Source organism: Dermacentor andersoni, unplaced genomic scaffold, assembly GCF_023375885.2.
Source record: "Dermacentor andersoni unplaced genomic scaffold, qqDerAnde1_hic_scaffold ctg00000039.1, whole genome shotgun sequence".
Lineage (NCBI taxonomy): Eukaryota > Metazoa > Arthropoda > Arachnida > Ixodida > Ixodidae > Dermacentor > Dermacentor andersoni.
In genome coordinates, this window is record NW_027314752.1 from 25,327,278 (window position 1) to 25,344,327 (window position 17,050).

Consider the following 17,050-nt stretch of genomic DNA (forward strand, 5'->3'; position numbering starts at 1 on the left):
CTAGCACTATTCTGGTATACTACAAAAGTGAATTTGCATTTTGGTCAGATGTTGCTGTGCGCATTTAGGCATATCCATAATGATGCATGTGTCTCTCAAGGCATGGCACAGTAGGAGCATTGGAAAGAAAGAGCAAACTGGCATGGGAGGAACTGATGTGCAAGTGTGGAATAAAATAACTGTGCTACTCACAACCCACTTTCTATTTGTCTTTTAGGGCGCAGATGCTGTAGACAAGGCGCCTGCGCTTTTGGCTCTCGTAAATGGTCAGATAGAGAGATTACTTTACAGAGAATTGTTTGGAACCCTTATGCATTATCACTCGTTGCTGAAGGTGACAGTCAGTTTTGCTCACTACCATCATCATCTACGCTGAGTATCCAAATTTCATTGATGCAATTGAAGCTGTGCTTGTAGTTTTCCATGTGCGTATACAGTCGAAACCACATACATCGAATCTAAAGGGGGTCACAAAAAAGTTCTACATATAAGTAATTGGATATATCACATGAAAATTTGATACAAAAAATTTTAAGCAGCTCTTACTACAGTTTGTTATACTCAATGGTTCGTGATTGTGGGTTTGATATATCCGGGTTCGACTGTTTTTAGATAATTTACAGTACCGCATTTTTTGAAACTGTGATAAAATGGTGATATTCAAGGATAGAAATCAGCTTAAAGGGCCTATCATGAAGCTGCACAGCAAATTTTGGTTTTATGCTTGAAGTTGTTACATGCCCCCTGAGGAGTTTTCTACTGCAAGAATTTCTCAAGTTAGTTGATTATTAGCAGATATTGTGGAAGTTCTGCATGAATTTTGCCATCATCGTTCAAAACATACATGTCAAGTGAAGTTGCCAAATTTGGCTCTATGTGGGTGTTCAGTGGCCCCCACAAAGCTGTTGCTGTATGAATATTTAGTCCTACATAACAAGGCTTTAAGCAACCCACTTGAGCTTCACAATTTCGGAATGTCATTGCGTCGGTACGTTGAAGCTTTGCCGCAGCGAAATATAAATTTAGTGGCACACAATTTACTATAAATATTTCCGCGGATACCACACGCGCAAACTACGCGACATACTACATGACTAGGTTTACTATGAGACCACTGATATCAATGCTGTAGGGATGGCTTAATTTTCATGAGGTTATTTCTAAAATCTTGCAGCTCCTATTTTTTCAGGAAAAGACTATACAAGCCCCATATGTAATCGACGATTTATCAGTGCACTCCACAACATATACATAGGCACCTTATTAACTTATTTAGATGTTTGCTAATTAAACTTAAATACTAGTTGTACAACAAAAGAAAATCTCATGAGCCTATCAACATAAAGTTATTAGCATTCGTCTAGAGAACTTTGTTATAACTTTTTAGGTGATACCTAGTTAATAGGAATATATTTAAAACGTAGGAATTTTCTTAAATTATAAAGTTACTACTTGGGTCTCAACATTATTCTAACCTGCCGGTGCACCTTGGCAAAGGAGCTGCTTGTTTTGCAAGGAAGCCACAAAGCTCTGAAGGAGAATGGGAAAAGAAGAATAGGAGCCTCAAAAGAGCAGCTGGACGCTCCATGACGCAGGATAAGCAAGCGGTAACAAGAAAGGCAGTGACGCCTGAGACACTGCGGAGCTCGCGAGTGAGCATTTTAAACCTAGCATATTTCGCAATCTTACATCATTTGATATATGAGCCACCGATTTGAATATTTAAAACGTGCTGCACATTCCGATTTCTCAACAGATGGCTTCACAGCCTGCGTCGTCAACAAAGCGTCGGAAGTGCCACCAGCAGGCTGACTGCGAAAAATGAACCAATTTGTTGCAGAGATGCTCAACGATTTAAATAAATAGGACTCAGAGGGAAATAACATATGCCTTGTTTTTCTTCTATATGGCACACAAATATCTTTGCTCATATCTAGGCGGTGTACTGCACTCGCGAAACACATGATTAGAACGCACATTGGTGTATATATCACCTTACCCATAAATCCTCCGCACAAAAAGGACGTATTCTCATGTTGCTCGTAAGGCCCCATTATACCCATATGCCCCAGCATCACCCTCATGCCCCCATATCACAAATATACACCTACGTCACCAGTATACGCTGATATCAGCCATATGACACCATATAACACGCATGACACGTATCCCAAATCCAAGATTATAGCATGTAGGGGTCCTATATATTGTTATGGGGATGTTAGGAGTATATAAAGATTGTATTTACAATACATATACAGGATGAGTCGGCGTAGAAAAGATGGCTGACCACCAACAACAAGCACTAGCCAGCGTCTCGCGATCTCCTTCTTTACCTGTTTTCTTTCATCCTTCCGTAACAGGACTCCCGTGGGCTAAAGCGTTGTCTCGGTGCATGGTAGGCGAAGAATAGCAAGCGAAGTAAGCCTTCAGCCGCGAAACATGCACGACGTCTGCAGGCGTCGGACTTGAGGATGGAACAAACTGTAGCGTTGATATCTCGTAATTTCCATCGTAAACTCGACGTGGGATTTCATAAGGTCCTGTGTAGCGAGAGAGAAGCTTCTGGGAGAGCCCAACCAGATGACATGGGGACCAAAGGAGCACCCAAGCACCGGGCGCCAACATAATATTTCTATGCCACCGGTCATAAGGCTGTTTTTGTATATGCTGTGAAGCCAATAAATGAGATCGGGTACTTGACGTGCCATGTGAGCGCGATCGATCACATCACTAGCATACTCAGTTGCAACATCTGGCGCAGAAGGGACGATGGTGTAAAACGGCAATGTGTGGTCGCGACCATACAAAAAATAAAAGGGTGAATATCCTATGGTGCGATGTCGGGACGAGGTATACGCGAACGTCACGTAGGCCAGCGTGGCATCCCAGTAAAGGTGATTATTGGAGACGTACATCGAAAGCATCTCTGTGATTGTTCGGTTGAGACATTCTGTAAGACCGTTTGTTTGTGTGTGGTAGTCGGTGGGCAGCTTGTGCTCAGTTGCATAAGAGTGGCCGCGGTCTGTAAGAGCGGCCACATAAGAGCGGCCGCGGTCTGTAATTAACGGTCGAGGCGCATCATGGTGGAGAATAAATTCAAGAGTGATAAAATCGATGACATCGGTTGCGCAACTAGTAGGAAACGCATTTGTTAACTCATGGCGTGTCGCATAATCAGTATCGACGGCGATACACTTATTCCTTCTAGTCGTCGTCGGAAAAAAGGTCAAGCAGGTTAAGGCATACGCGAAAGACCGGTTCAGAGGAAACTTCAATTGGAAGGAGTTATCTGACCTGTTTCTGGGGACGTTTTTCCCGGCGCTGACACAATTCCCAAGTTGCGATATAAGGACGCAAAGAGCTGTAGAGACCCGGTCAGTCGAACCGACGTCGTACGCTGTCGTATGTACGCAAAACGTCAAGGTGTCCCACCATCGGTGAATCGTGACGTTGTTCCAGAACGATGGATCGCCGATGATGAGGAAGGAGAAGGAGCAACTGAGAGCTCTCAGGGTTGATACTACGGTGGTAGAGGATGCCTTCGTGCAGCACGAACATGCGGCACGTGCCGTCGGCGCCAGATTGCACTGCGGCGATGATGGTCTGTAAGGATTCGTCACGTTGTTCTTCAGGGCGCATGTCGGTCATGCCAGTAAAAGCCATCACGAAGGTCACCGCATCATACGTAGCAGGATCAGGGGGATCCACGGTGTGACGACAGAGGCAGCCTGCGGTCTTGTAAGTGGCAATAAATTAAAATTCTTGAAGCCACAATGTTCACCGACCGAGCCATCCTGTCGGGTCCTGGAGGGAAGACAACCAGCACGGTGCGTGCTGGTGTGTAACAACCGAAAAAGTGCGGCTTTGAAAATATGGCCGGAACTTGGCGAAAGCCCAAACTGAAGCTAAGCACTCCCAATTGATGATGGAGTAATTTTTCTCGGCAGGTCACAACAGGCGGCAGGCGTAAGCTATCAAGCGCTCGGTACCACTCTGTTATTTAACGATAACAGTGCCGATGCCATGCCGCTTGCACCAGTGTGTAAATCAGTTGGTGTAGATGGATCAAAGTGGGGAAGTATGGGAGGGGTGGTCAGAAACCAGATGAGGGCGGCGAACGTGTGAGCCTGCTCCAGGCCTCATGAGAATGGCGTGTTGTTCTTAGAAAGTCTGTCAAAGGCCGAGCCATGTCACTGGAGTTTTTGACAAAACAGTGAAAGTAAGAACACAGGCCACCGAAGCAGCGCACGTGAGAAGCAGAACGTGGAACAGGGAAACTGCGTTCGGCGCGAACTTTTTCCGGTTCTGGTTGAATACCGGATGCGTCAACCAGATGTCCCAACATGACACTTCTTTGAGTTCATTGAAACGCCTATGTATGAAAGCCTCTAGCCGTACAGCTAGAATATAACTGACCGAACTTTCTAAGTCAATCAACAAGCGTAAGGCAGCTGACATAAGGAAGTATAATATGGATAAAATGGAACATGCTCTCAGGAAAGGAGGAAGCCTAAAAGCAGTGAAGAAGAAACTATGAATAGGCAAGAATGAGATGTATGGGTTAAGAGGCAAAGCCGGTAACATCATTACTAATATGGATGAAATCGTTCAAATGGCTGAGGCGTTCTACAGAGATTTATACAGAACCAGTGGCACCCACGACAATTATTGAAGAGAGAATATTCCGGACAAATTCGAAATCCCACAAGAAAAGCTGGAAGAAGTAAAGAAAGCCTTGGTAGCTATGCAAAGGGAGAAGGCTGCTGGAGAGGATCAGGTAACAGCAGATTTGTTGAAGGATGGTGGGCAGATTGTTCTAGAAGAACTGGCCACCCTGTATACGCAATGCCTCATGACTTCGAGCGTACGGGAATCTTGGAAAAAAGCTAACATAATCCGAATCCATGAGAAAATGGACGCCAAAGAATTGAAAAATTATAGACCGATCAGCTTACTGTCCGTTGCGTACAAAGTATTTTCTAAGGTATTTGCAAATGGAATCAGGAACACCTTAGACTTCCGTCAACAAAAGGACCAGGCAGGATTCCGTACAAGCTACTCAACAATAGACCAAATTCACACTATCAATGAGGTGATAGAGAAATGTACGGAATTGAAACAACCTTTATACATAGCTTTATATACAGCCTTTATATATATAGCTTTCATTGATTACGAGAAAGCGTTTGATTCAGTCGAAACCTCAGCAGCCACGGCGGCATTGCGGAATCAGGGTGTAGACGAGCTATATGTAAAAATACTGAAATATATCTATAGCGGCTCCACAGCCAACGTTGTCCTCCATAAAGAAAGGAACAAAATCTCAATAAAGAAAGGCATCAGGCAGGGAGATACGATCTCTTCAATGCTATTTAGAGCGTGTTTACAGGAGGTATTCGGAGACCTGTTTAGGGAAGAATTGGGGATAAGAGTTAATGGAGAATACCTTAGTAACTTGAGATTCGCTGATGATATTGCCTTGCTTAGTAACTCAGGGGACCAAATGCAATGCATGCTCAGTGACTTGGGTGGCAAAGCCAAAGGGTGGGTATAAAAGTTAACCTGCAGAAAAATAATGTTTAACCGTCTCGGAAGAGAACAGCAGTTTACGATAGGTAGCGAGGCACTGGAAGTGGTAATGAAATGCATCTACTTAGGTGAGGTAGTGACCGCGGACCCAGATCATGAGACTGAAATAATCAGAAAAATAAGAATGGGCTGGGGTACATTTGGCAGGCGTTCTCAGATCATGAACAGCACGTCGCCATTATCCCTCACGAGAAAAGTAAATAACTGCTGTATCTTACCAGTACTCACGTACGGGGCAGAAACCTGGAGGCTTACGAAAAGGGTTCTACTTAAATTGAGGACGACGCAACGAGCTATGGAAAGAAGAATCAAAGGTGTAACGTTAAGGGCTAAGAAAAGAGCAGATTGGGTGAGAGAACAAATGCGAGTTAATGATATCTTAGTTGAAATCAACAAATATAAATGGCCATGGGCAGGACATGTAATGAGGAAGGACGATAACCGGTGGTCATTAAGGGTTACCGCCTGGATTCCAAGGGAAGGGAAGCGTAGCTGGGGATGGCAGAAAGTTAGATGGGCGGATGAGATTAAGAAGTTTGCAGGGACAGCTTGGCCACAATCAGTACATTATCGGGGTTGTTGGAGAAGTATTGGAGAGGCCTTTGCCCTGCAGTGGGCGTAACCAAGCTGATGATGATGATGATGATGACGACGACAACGACGACGACGACGACGACGACGACGACGATGATGATGATGATGATGATGATGAAGAAGTTGAGTTCAGTTTGAGGCCGGCTTTTCGGAAGACCACAAGAATGGCAGCGAGTCGATTAATGTGGCTGCCGAACGCGGGAGAAAAAGCAGTCACGTCGTCAAGGTAACAAAGACAGGTGGTCCATTTGTAGCCTCGCAGAAGAGACTCCATCGTACGTTCAAATGTCGCAGGAGCATTGCGTAGGCCCAAGGGCATGACTTTGAACGGATATAAGCCATCCGGCGTGATGAAGGCCGTCTACTCGCGGTCCATTTTAACAACTGAATTATGTCAGTAGCCGCAGCAAAGACGGATGGAGAAGTATTTGGCTCCGTGTAGTCTAAGGCATCATCGATGCGTGGGAATGGGTAGACGTCTTTTGGCGTGAACTTGTTTAGGTGGCGATACTCGACGCATAAACGCGTTGTACCATCTTTCTTTTTCACAAGGAGAACAGGCGAAGCCCAAGGGATGATGGCTCGATGAACCCTTTGCGGAGCGTTTTGTCCGATTCTGGTTGGAAGACTCGAGGTTCAGCTTGCGAAGCACGATAGGTACGCGAATGATTAGGATTCATGTCTCCAGTGTTTATTCGGTGGTAAACAAGAGAAGTCTGGGCTAAAGGCCTGTCGCCGAAATGAAAGATGTCACTGTACGATTCAAGCAGAGAAGACGCATGTCCACGGCCTATGCCGAGGTGAGGTGAGGTGCAATAATTTTCGCGACGTCATCCGTTAAGGAACCAGAGCTGTGAGGTGTAAGTGGCGCTACGAAACCTCTCTCGGTATTCAGACTCTCAATGTCAAACTCGCAGCCACTAGAAACGGTGGCCAAGAAGATGCCGGCCCGAATCACTTGAGGGCACAGGCTGAAATTCAGAAGTGGTACAACAACGTCGTTATCAGTAACCGTGACCAATGTATGCTGCACAGCAACGTTCCCGGTTTAAAAGCACGTCGACGATGTGGCGAAGCACATATTCACCGTCAGGAACCTGTGGCTGAGCGGTCAAAGTGACGTAAGTAACTGGCTCTGGTGTCAGGCGTACATCGTGAAGCGAGCCCAAGTGCGGCGAGGCGGTGCTCGGGGTGTTGGGGAGTTATGGCAGTTCAAATTAAAGAACGCCGGTTGCGCAGTCACTGAGAGCAGAAGCAGTGGTTAAAACGTCCAATCCAAGGATAACGTCATGGGAGCAGCTGTCAATCACAGTAAACAGAACAGATGTAGGGCGGCCGGCTATACTTAAGCAAGCAGTACACATTCCAAGCACTAGCAGCACGCCATCATCGGCCACACGAAGGACACGGGCAGCTGCTGCGGTGACCACCTTCCTGGAACGTCTAAGTAAGCTAGCACTCATCACAGAAACGTGGACTCCAGTGTCAACGAATGTTTGGACAGGTATGCCATCTATTTTAGCGTCAATTACGCTTCTCCTACTGGGGACAGAGGATTTGTTGCAGTAGTAGGCAATAGAGCACAACCTCTGAGGGCTGGATTTCTTAGTTTTCCGAAAAGTTGCAGCCAAAAGCCACAGCGGACGAAAGCGACGTGGCTTCGGCGACGGAGAAAATAGGCGACATGTTTGGGAGAGGTGCTGGGATTAATACCCCGCACCTCCACCAATATGCTACAGGGATGTTAGGAGTATTTAAAGGCTGTATTTACAATATATATACAGGATGAGTAAGCGCAGACAAGATGGCTGACCACCAACAACACTCAGCAGCCAACGTCTCGCGATCTTCAGTAGGGATACTAGGCAGACAGTTTATCAATTGGAGGAGCTATCGCAAGGGCCGGTGAAGTCTAGTACATCCCAAGAGGGGAAGCAGGAACTGCTTACTTTTGACCGTGGTGCAAGTAGGCGTTCGGTTCAACAGACAAGGACACTACCCGTGCACCATGATTAGGCGCGAAAGGAGCCAATGGTGGCCAATGACTGCGCAAAAAGAATGCACAAAGTTTGTCTGTGGACCCTGCCAAATGCCTCTTTGCATTACGCAATTTTAACCATTTGACAAGAACCCATCATCACCTCAGAGCCTGAAAGATGAAGCTCAAGGTGTGCGGAGCGACAGCGTGTTGCACACCTTTGGTCATGGCCTCAAGTTATCTGCGGGAAAGATGTTGTCGCGCTGATTTTTCAGATATAATTCCTCTACAAGAAATTCTGTCTTGCGATCCTTCCATCTCGTGGAGTTCATTTGGTAAAATGTATAGCTTAAAACATGAGCAGATTTCTCCTACCTGACAAAAGATTAAGTCGTTCTTGCTTAGTTTTAAGGGCAGACAGCCTGCAGACGAACATAAATGGATGTGCAAACACGCGAACATAAAAGGATGTGCAAACGCTATGAGACGTTTTGACCCCAGAGACCTGGTTCTTTATAGAGCTCTAGAAAGCATACTGACGCACACTCGCGCATATCGTGATATGTTGTCTTCGTATTTACAACTTCATGCACTACATGTCCTCTACGACGGAAAAACTTTCATCCAAAGCAGCCGCAGACGTGCGCCATGAACGAGAAACATGGTTTGACTTACTTTCTCTCTCTCGAGCCATATAGGCGACATCACACAAGAAAAATAAATATAAGAAAACTAGTACACACATATATTTCTCTCCATGTGAACAGAAATTTTTTACCTTTTGTTCGTTACCGGTGGTTGTCGCCTACTGGAGAAGTGTCAGCTGAAGCGCACGAGCTCCTCCGTCCCTCGACGCAAACTCCGTCATGTGCTCCTTACGGCATTGATCGCGGATGCTTCACCTTCAGATGTTGCAACTCGTACAGAATTTTCCCGAATATTCAACCACAATCCCTTTGGTGCATGCCACTCGGGAAATATTTTGGGGCTCTCACGGGAACTGCGCGCCAATTTGAGGCTAAATTTGCTGCCAAGTTAAAGATACTTCATGATTCCTTAAAGTACTAACATTTGACAGCTCATTTTGTTTTCAGGCAATGGTGAGCTTAAAGTTCACCTCCTCCAGCGCACATCTGAAAGCTTTGAGTAACGCCTGTCACCGGCAAAAGTTGCCGACAGCGAGTGGGGCTATACTAATCCAGGTATAATTACATTAGGCTATACTAATCCAGCTACAACCAAATTTGAAAGGCCCACTAAGTTTCAACAAGACACTCCATCACCAGAACAGGCATTGGCCTCCCTGGTGCAGTATACGGACATTCTCTCCCAGATGACTCATTCAATTGCCCAATGGGTCACAGTTCCCAGCAGCTGCGAGGCACCTAACCTAGGTGGCGGTCAGACCTGTGACGCCAGCAGAGGGTGCTAACAATCTCTGGGTCCGGACAGCCAGCCAATGGAAACTGACCCTTGCAACGTTTAATACCCGAACCCTCTCAAGTGAGGCTAGCTTAGCAGGACTCTTTGAGGAACTATCAGACATTGTTTGGGATATCATCGGCCTTAGTGTGATTAGAATAACTGGTGAAGCTTATACGTTGTTGAATAAGTGACATTTCCTCTGCTATAGAGGTCTCCAGATAAGAAGCAATACGGGGTAGGGTTCCCAATCTATAAGGACATAGCGGGGAATGTTGACGAATTCTACAGCAATAACGGGAGGGTAGCTGCATTCGTAAGCAAACCTAATATGAGGTCTAGATTAAAGGTAGTACAAGCCTACGCTCCAAAATCCAGTCACGATGATGAGGAATTAGATCAGTTTCATGAAGATAGTGAATTATCAATAAAAAACTGCAAACTCAGCATAGTGCAGTTATGGGGGACTTCAATATAAAATTAAGCAAAATCAGGCTGGTCGAAAAGCAGGTGGCAACTATGGCCTCGACTTTAGGAACGCTATAGGAAAGATGCTGGTAGAATTCGCAGAAAGGAATAAGCTAAGAATGTTCAGGACGCTTCCTGAACACCTGTTCAGGAAGCGTAGCAACAGGAAGGGGACTTGTAAAAGGCCTAATGCAAGAAATAAAATGGGCTTCATATTTTCAGCTGATCCCAGCATAGTGCCGAATGTAGAAGTAATACGTAGGGTAAAGTGCAGTGATCATACTGGAACACTACAAATTAGCGCTACAGACACGGACTAAAAGAACATGTACGATGGAAAGGCACTAACTTCCAACTAAACGTTTATTTCAAGCAGGGGGATTTATATAGATCGAAACAAGAAAAACAGAACCATGACTTCACGTCCTCTCTATCGCATCAGGTAAGCAATCTCTTTTTCGGTAAGTGCCCCTGACGGGCACCTAATGCACGTGCCTCCGGCTTTTGCAATGTGGAAAGCTTCTAATATCTGTCTTCCTAGTCTATCTCTAGAACGTTCCAGAAGCCTGGCTTCATGAAGATACGGGCGGCATTTGTGATGTTTACAATGTTGAGCTAGATGATTTCTTCAAATATGTTAAACCAACTCGTCCACATCAAACTTCTGCTGCAGTAATCATAGGTCAGTGCGGCCTTGGATTCACCTCAATTGGAAGACAGAAAGAGGAAAATTGGTCAAGGAGAAACAGGTCAACCTAGAGGTACTAAGGGCAAAAGCAGACAAATTCAGGCTTCTACTTGCAAACAAATATGCAGCCTTAGAATTGAGAGACGATTATGGCATAAAGCAAATGAATGAAAGTGTACCTAGGCTGGCTACAGAGGCAGCAATTGAAGTGCGAGGCAAGGCACCAAGGGAACCAGTAGGCAAGCTCGCCCAAGTAACAAAGTTCCTAATAAAGAGACGACAAAGAATGAGAGCCGCCTGCTGAGGGGATAAGAGAATTCGCGGAATTGTCAAAACTGATCAAGGCGAACATAGGTGATATTCGAAACTATAACGTGAGAAAGAATGAAGAAGCCGTAAAAAATGGATGCAGCCTAAATCAGTGACAAAGAAACTTGGCATTGGACAAACCAATATGTATGTACGGACAGATTAGCAGAGTATTATCATCAGCAATCTTCAAGATATGGGAACAGAAGCGGAAGAATTGTACACTGACCTGTACAATACCCACAGGAGTCAGGTTACCTCCATTAAGAACAGTAATGCACAGGATGCCGAAACTTTTTTACCTAGCGATGAGGTCAAAAGGGAGCCATGAAAGACGTGAAGCGACATTACATGACACAAGACATGAAACGAGGAACAGCGGCAGGAGAAGATCGAATTACAGACGCCCTAATTAAAGTTGGATGAGACATAGTGCTTACAAATCTGGTGGCTGTTTATAGGAAGTGTCTATCAACTGGAAGATTCCCAGAATACTGGAAAAATGTAAACATACTAATCCACAAAAAGGGAGACGGTAAAAAACTGAAAAACTATAGGCCCATTGGCTTACTCCCAGGGGTATATAAAATATTTACCAAAATAATCTCCAATAGAATAAGGGCAACAGTGGACTTAGGTCCACCAAACAGGCTGGCTTCAGGAAGGATTACTCTACAATGGATCACGTCCATTTCATTATACACGTTATCAAGCAATCCTCAGAGTACAATAAGCTGCTCTGTATGGCTTTCTTGGATTACGAAAATACATTTGATTCAGTTGAGATACCATTAGTCATAGAGGACTTGCGTACTCAAGGAGTAAAGAACATTTACATGAATATCCTTGGAAATATCTACGGAAAGTTCTACAACTACCTTAAATCTACACAAGAAAAGTAGGAAGATACCTTTAAAGGAAGGGCTCAGACAGAGAGACACAATCGCTGTAATGCTATTCACGGCAGGCTTGGAAGAAGTATTCAAGCTATTAAACTAGGAAGTCTTAGGAATAAGGATCGACGGCGAGTACCTCCGCAACCTTCAGTTTGCCGATGACACTGTTCTATTAAGCTACAATGCAGACGATTTACAACAAATAATTGATCATATCATTAAACGCCAAACAACGCCGACACAAAGAACAACATAGGGGAAATTACCTGTGCCTAAATTATGAACTAAAGAAACGATAAATTACTAGAAATGAAAGTGGATGAAAAAGCAACTTGATGCAAGTGGGCAACGATCCCACAACCTTCGCATTGAGCGCGCGATTCTGTACCAATTAAGCCACCGCGTCGCTGTTTCTCCATCCATTTCCTTGGTTACTTATGTTTCATAGTAGAACACTTGGAAGGTTCGCCAGCGCCACCACTCGCAGACATATCGGCGGATGTGGAACATGCTTTCTACTTCAGGCGTCACGAGAACGTGATCTTTTTGGGTGAAGACAACAGGTCTATAAACCTACACATGCTACCTGAAGGCATCAATGTTGCCGGATTCGAGACCCTCGCTATGTAATAAACAAAAAGAAAGGGGGTTAACCGAGGGGCCCGATTTTCATTAGTCTTATCATAAGAAGCCAACAAACACTGACACCAAGGACAACATAGGGACTATTGCTTGTGCTTAATAAATAATGTGTAAGGAAGAAGAAGTGCGCCGTGCCGAGCTCCGCAGCCGGATCGCCAGCGCTACTGAAGTGGGGCTCGGGCTAGACGCTGTTCCTGGTTCTTGACTGGATAAGCCTACGCTGTTGCGTCTTCTTGTACGCGTCCTTCGTGTCGTCCACAACCGTGTCGGACTTCTTTACCATAATTGGTGGAGGTTTGCTGGGTCTCCTGCAATCCTGGAATTGCGCAGCCGGACTCTCCCTGCCATCATGACCGCCGAAAGCGCCACGAGCTTCCCACCACCTGCTCCCCAGTCTACCGTCTGCCCCGGCACATTCCGCCAGCGGGACCCTCCTATCTTTAGCGGCACTGACGACCACGACGTTGATGACTGGCTTTCCTCATACGAACGCGTCAGTCGGAACAACAAATGGGATGACATCACGAAATTGACCACCGTCCCTTTCTACCTCACCGGAATTGCCCACTTGTGGTTTCGGAACCACGAAAGCGAAGTCCCAAGCTGGACGGTGTTCAAGACAAAGTTCAGCGAGGTCTTCGGTCGCCCTGCTGTACAAAAGCTTCGTGCCGAGCAGCGTCTGCAGTCGCGCTCTCAGCAGCCTGGTGAGAACTTTACCAGCTACATTGAAGATGTAATCGATCTCTGTAAACGCGTCGATGCATCCATGACTAAGGGCAATAAAATCAAGCATATCATGAAGGGTATCGACGAGGACGCGTTTCAGATGCTCATTTCCAAGAGCCCCTCTACTGTTGCCCAAGTTATTGAACTGTGCCAAAGCTATGACGAGCTCCGCCGTCAACGCCTCCTCAACCGCCGTCCAGTTCCCCATCAGGAATCGTTGTCCGGCTTGACCTCTCCTTTTCCAGATGCCACCCTCCTCTCGCAAATCAAGGCTTTCGTCCGGGAAGAAGTTGCTCGCCAGCTCTCCCTGATCTCCAACCCACCGGAGTCAAGTTCGTCTCTTAGTCCGACCCTACGACACGTTATAGAAGAACAAGTGTCCGTGGTCCTTCCTCTGGAACGGGCGCCTCCACTCACCGCCCCATTGACTTACGCCGACGCCGTCGCACGACCACGACCACCGACCTTCCGGGCTTCGCCTCCGATGCCTAGCCCTGTATTTACCCCCACGCCACCACGACCTCCCGCCCATCGAGTAATTAATCCCTGGCGCACACCGGACAATCGGCCCATCTGCTATTCGTGCGGTATTCCCGGACACGTCGCACGCCTGTGCCGCCGCCGTCCACTTCATCTACGTGACGACCCACGCACAGCCGCGTACGACCATCCGTCGTCTTACGCTCCAGACCGCGATTTACCCCTTCCCCGCCCAAGCCTTCGCCCAGTTTCCGACCGCCGTTCTCCTTCTCCTCGTCGTCGCTCGCTCTCCCCGATGCGTCGACGTCCCTCTACCGCTGACACGGAAAACTAAGTGGCGCAGTTCCAGAGGCAAGAACTGCGTCATCGTCACAATGCTCAAGCCCTCTTCTTTCGCCGCCGAACGTTATTGATGTCGCTTTTGAAGGAGTCTCTTTGCTTGCCCTCATTGACACAGCTGCCGCCATATCTGTAATTGCCGAAAAACTATGCCGCTAATTACGAAAAGTCATGACGCCTTTCTTCGGTCCTTTACTCCGCACGGCCACAGCACAGCACGTCCAGCCGGTGGCTGCGTGCACCGCCAGACTTGAAATTCAAGGAGTGCTCTACATAGTCGAGTTCGTCGTTCTTCCCCACTGTTCCCACGATATTATTTTAGGTTGGGACTTTCTCTCCCGTCACCAAGCTATTATTAATTGCTCCCGTGCAGAAGTCGCCTTCTCTTCGCTTGGCAATGCCATATCTGATGACGTTTCGCTTTCCGGCACCAAGTTGTCCCTCACTGACGACATCCATATACCTCCACATGCATCCGTTCTGGCACCTGTATCCTGTTCCGTTGCCTCCGACTCTACCGTACTCTTCACGCCTTCCACTGCTTTTGTTCACCGCCACTTCGCACCACTCCCAACTGCGTTGCTTAGCCTTCAAGCTGGTGCTACTCACCTTCCTATACACAACCACTTCCCATTCCCGATTGCGTTGCTTCGCGGCGAATCTCTCGGCTCTGTGGAGCCTTACGACACCATTACCACGTCGGAACTTTCTGTTGGATCGTCAGAGGTCAACACCCTCTACTGTGGTCCCGTTCCTGCCACATCGCCTGAAGACGTTTTCAGCCACGTCATCGACAACGCCTTAAGCCCCACGCAACGCCATCACCTTCTCCGTCTCCTCGAGAAATTTCGCCCTGCTTTTGACAGCCATAGCACTTCTCTGGGCCGAACGACGACTGTATGTCACCGTATTGACACCGGTTCTCACCGACCGCTACGGCAGCGACCCTACCGCGTCTCGTCGACAGAACGACGCGTCATTGATGAGCAAGTAGGTGACATGCTAAAGCGTGGTGTCATTGAACCGTCCGACAGCCCATGGGCATCTCCAGTTGTTTTAGTTAAAAAGAAGGATGGCTCGATACGCTTTTGCGTGGATTACCGTCGCCTAAACAAAATAACCAGAAAGGATGTTTATCCATTGCCGCGGATCGACGACGCCCTCGACAGCTTACAAGGTGCAGAGTTCTTTTCCTCCCTCGATCTACGCTCTGGTTATTGGCAGGTGCCTATGGCTGCAGAGAATAAGCCTAAAACTGCTTTCATCACACCAGATGGCTTATACGAATTTCGTGTGATGCCATTCGGACTTTACAACGCGCCCGCGACTTTTGAGCGGATGATGGACACTATTCTTCGAGGTCTCAAATGGAACACGTGCTTGTGTTATTTGGATGATGTAGTAGTGTTCGCCCCAGATTTTCCTACTCACCTACATCGCTTGGAGCAGGTTTTACGCTGCCTCAGTGACGCTGGCCTCCAACTAAATCTGAAAAAATGTCACTTTGGGGCACGCAAGCTGACAATTCTCGGACATGTCGTGTCGAAGGACGGCGTTCTCCCTGATGCCGCTAAGCTCCGTGCTGTTAAAGAATTCCCGAAGCCAACGTCTCTAAAAGACTTGCGCAGTTTCATTGGCCTCTGCTCGTACTTCCGCCGCTTTATTCGCAATTTCGCTTCGATTATGGCACCTCTGACAGAGCTTCTTCGGGGAGACCCCAATCTTTCGGCGTGGTCCCCGACTTGCGATGATGCCTTCGCGACGCTACGTCGCCTGCTCACAACACCACCGATACTGCGCCATTTCGATCCAACTGCTCCCACGGAAATCCATACGGATGCTAGCGGTGTTGGTCTTGGCGCTGTGCTCGCGCAGCGCAAGCCCGGCTGCCCAGAATATGTTGTTGCTTATGCAAGCCGTACTCTGACGAAAGCTGAAGCGAACTATTCCGTCACGGAAAAAGAATGTCTCGCGATCATCTGGGCCATCACAAAATTTCACCCATACCTGTACGGCCGGTCCTTCGATGTCGTTACCGATCACCACGCACTTTGCTGGTTGTCGTCTCTCAAGGATCCCTGCGGCCGCCTAGCCCGGTGGGCACTGAGGCTCCAAGAGTACGGTATCCGGGTTGTCTACCGCTCAGGCAAGAAGCACGCCGATGCCGATGCTCTTTCGCGCTCGCCTGTCCACGCCGACATTGTCAGTGTGTCTGTCCTCGACGACCCACTTCTCCCATTCGCTTCTGTCGACATGGCTTTGGAGCAGCGCAAGGACTCCTGGATTTCATCTTTGATAGATTCCATCTCTAATTCACCTGCACGCCCACCATCCCGAGCGTTGCGCCGACAAGCTTCACACTTCGCCATCCGCGACGGAATTGTCTATCGCCGTAACTACGGTTCCGACGGCCGCAAATGGCTGCTTGTAATACCTCGGCAGCTCCGCACTGATGTATGCGCCGCTTTCCACGCCGACCCTCAGTGCGCACACGCTGGTCTCTTCAAGACCTACACCAGACAACGCCACAGGTTTTATTGGCGTGGTATGTACACATTTGTGCAAAAGTATATTCGCTCTTGCACAGAATGTCAACGCCGCAAGCCTGCTCCTTGCCGCCCTTCTCGACCAATGCAACCTCTGCCATGCCCTTCGTGGCCCTTTGACGGGGTTGGGATAGACTTATACGGACCTCTGCCATACACAGCTGCTGGTAATCGCTGGGTCATTGTAGCTGTAGACGACCTCACGAGGTATGCAGAAACGGCCGCTCTGCCAGCCGCGACGGCTCGTGACGTTGCTTCCTTCCACCTTCACCGCTTCGTTCTACGTCACGGCGCTCCCCGCGAACTCCTGAGCGACCGAGGTCGCGTCTTTCTCGCCGACGTGATTCAAGAACTTCTCGGTGAATACCGC